We start from the raw sequence: 2,857 nt of genomic DNA, 5'->3' as shown, positions 1-2,857 counted from the left end.
AGAGCCAAGAGGCTAACTATGTCCGTGGCACAGAGACACAGATCCCATGAATCCAGCTTCTACTCTTCATTCTGCTCCATGCCTCCTGGCTGCAAGCCCACAATTCTCCTTTCTGTTATTTAGCCCCTCTAAACCAGACTTGTAAACCGTAACTGCCTGGTAAACTCCAGGGGGAGGGACATAAGCACAGAATAAGTCCACACATGTGGTTTGCTGCGGCTCATAAGTTTGACTCTGTCAGGCCTTTGCTTTAGCTACTACACTGGCTGCCGGTTTGTTTCTGGGCTCAATTCAAAGTGCAAGATCTGACTTTTAAAGCCCTTTATGGCTCAGGCTCAGGGTATTTGGGGGACTGCCTCCTTCTATACAATTCTACCTGTCCTCTCAGGACATCAGAGGGGGCCCTTCTAACTGAGGGGTATGGCAGTAAGAAATAGGGCCTTCTCGGTGGTGGCACCTTGCATGTGGAATTCCCTCCCTCCCCTTCGAACTGAGAGATGGTTGGCAACCTTCAGTCTCGAAAGACTATGGTATAAGCCTACAGCACCTGGTATTCCCATGCGGTCTCCCATCCAAGTACTAACCAGGCCTGACCCTGCTTAGCTTCTGAGATCAGATGAGATCAGGCATGTGCATGGCAGATGCGCTTCAATGTAAGTTCGAACTGAGAACAGCTCTCTCTTTGGAGTCCTTCCAGTGGCGTCTTAAGACCTTTCTATTTAGGGAAGCCTTTGAATGGTGGCACGGGGGGGTTGGCGCTTTTTTATGAAATGTATTCTAATTGTAATCCATCTGAGTTTATTGCGTTTTACTGTTTTTATTGTATTATACTAATGTTTTAATATCGTTTTATTTGTACGCCGCCTTGAGTGCCCTTTGTGAGGTAGAAAGGCGGGGTATAAATCTTTTAAATAAATGAATAAATAAGAATAATCTCTAGGCTACCAGGATCAGAATCTTCTCTAGACAGGAAGGGTTCCTTTTCTCCATTAGGCTGCCAAGGTGTGGCCAATGTGTGTCTCTGACACACAAACACACCCAGTGTCATAGGTACATGTGAACACGTGCAGGCTATTAAAAGGAACTTTCATGCCCTTCAACATTCCACAGTTGACATGCTCGTAACACACCTATCCTCATACCAGGAATTGCTGGCAAGGCAACTACTCCCACCATTTCACACAGTGCTCTGTTTGGTCTGCTGCAATTATAGACTGTGCAAAATCCAGTCATTTATAGTCAAAAGCCAAGATAGTATTTGGGCTAAACATAAGAACATAGGAACATAAGAACAGCCCCACTGGATCAGGCCATAGGCCCATCTAGTCCAGCTTCCTGTATCTCACAGCGGCCCACCAAATGCCCCAATAAACATATTGGGGTGGGGATGGTGATAGCTGTACTCTATTATCAATTGGTCACAATATAGCTCCACAGTGACTGTGTGCAACACTGCAGGCTGAGAATAATCATACGCATTCATTTACATACAGGTGCTCAGGAGGCAATGGATGATCATCCATTGCCCAGGGATGTAACTATCACCCACCAGAGACCTGTATTTATTCATTTTTCACCTTTTTATACCACCCTTCCTCCAAGGAGCTCCAGGTGGTGTACATGGTTCCTCCCCCCCTTTTGTCCTCACAACAACCTCGTAAGGTGGATGAGGCTAAGAGAGAGTGACTGGCCCAAGGTCATCCAGGAAGCTTCATGGCTGAGCCGGGATTTAAACCTTGATCTTCCAGGTCTAAGTCCAACTTCTGAATCACTACACCAGCTTGTACAAAGGACTGGACCCTGAAACAGGGATAGTCAAAGGAGATGAGCTGCGGATGACTTTTTTCTGTTATCATGCCCTGACCAGTGACAACTGTCACTCATTCCCAGCTTTTCCCATCACACATCTCCTCCCCTGGTCACACCAATGTTCTGTGACATCTTCCCCTCTAGCCTACTTCCCAGTCAGCTCTCACGTACATCACCCCAACCACCTCCCTCACCCCCCACATTTCATCTCTCGAGTAGACACACTTGTGCAAAATTGTGTCCCACCTCAAATGTGAATTGAATTTTGCCACTGAGTTTCTCCATTTTAAGCTGTTTTGTAGCATTTCCAGTCATGGGTGCTGTTGGAATTGTACTTTTTTTTTTCTTTAAGTGCGCAAAATACTGGGCCTGTGCCCACTTGAATTTTTCAAAGCAAAATGTCAGCTACCAGCATTAATATTTTCCCAACATTCCAGCTGATGCAAAGTTTAATTCCATCTTTATGGCCTCTTATCACGTACACCTGTAAAACACTTGCGCTCCAACCCTCTGCTGAATCTGCGACCTTCTGTACACAAACCACTTTTCTGTTCCAAATAGAACCGTCTGCAGATAACATTGTCTTCCACTTCCATTGTCTTCCCAGTTCCTTTTCATGGTGACCTGGACAGCTGTCACACCCATTTTACAGATGGGTAACCGAAGCTGAGAAGAGGCAATCGCCTGAAGCCACAAAGAGAGATACTGACATGGCAGAGCTGGTATTTTAATTCAGACCCACACAAGCGCTTGCCTAAAACTTCTCTGTCGACTGCACTGTCCATCTCCCAGACACATCCTTCAGTTTATCTACCGCCATTCCCACCTCCTCTGCCTTTAAACCAAGCATTACTTTCTCATTCCACCATCCTTGCACTGTCCATCATGCAACTCATAGCACTGCCCTTTTTACATTTGGGATTTCCAGCACAGGAGATCTTGGCCCCTATGCTGCTCAGGGCCAGGACCGCAGGGTGTGGTCCCCCACCAAGTGCCGCCCCCTGCTTTCTGGCGGCCTTTGGAGGCTTCCAGAAGGCCTTTAAACCCC

General features: G+C 46.7%; 1 pseudogene; it reads right to left on the bottom strand.

Annotated features, from left to right (window-relative positions):
• Nucleotides 1-535: 535 nt before the first annotated feature.
• Nucleotides 536-654, bottom strand: LOC136654818 (5S ribosomal RNA; annotated as a pseudogene).
• Between the last annotated feature and the right edge of the window lie 2,203 nt (nucleotides 655-2,857).

The sequence above is a fragment of the Tiliqua scincoides genome, chromosome 5 (genome assembly GCF_035046505.1).
Source record: "Tiliqua scincoides isolate rTilSci1 chromosome 5, rTilSci1.hap2, whole genome shotgun sequence".
Taxonomy (NCBI): Eukaryota; Metazoa; Chordata; class Lepidosauria; order Squamata; family Scincidae; genus Tiliqua; species Tiliqua scincoides.
Note: the sequence above shows the minus strand (reverse complement) of the source record. Positions and strands in the feature narration are given on the sequence as shown.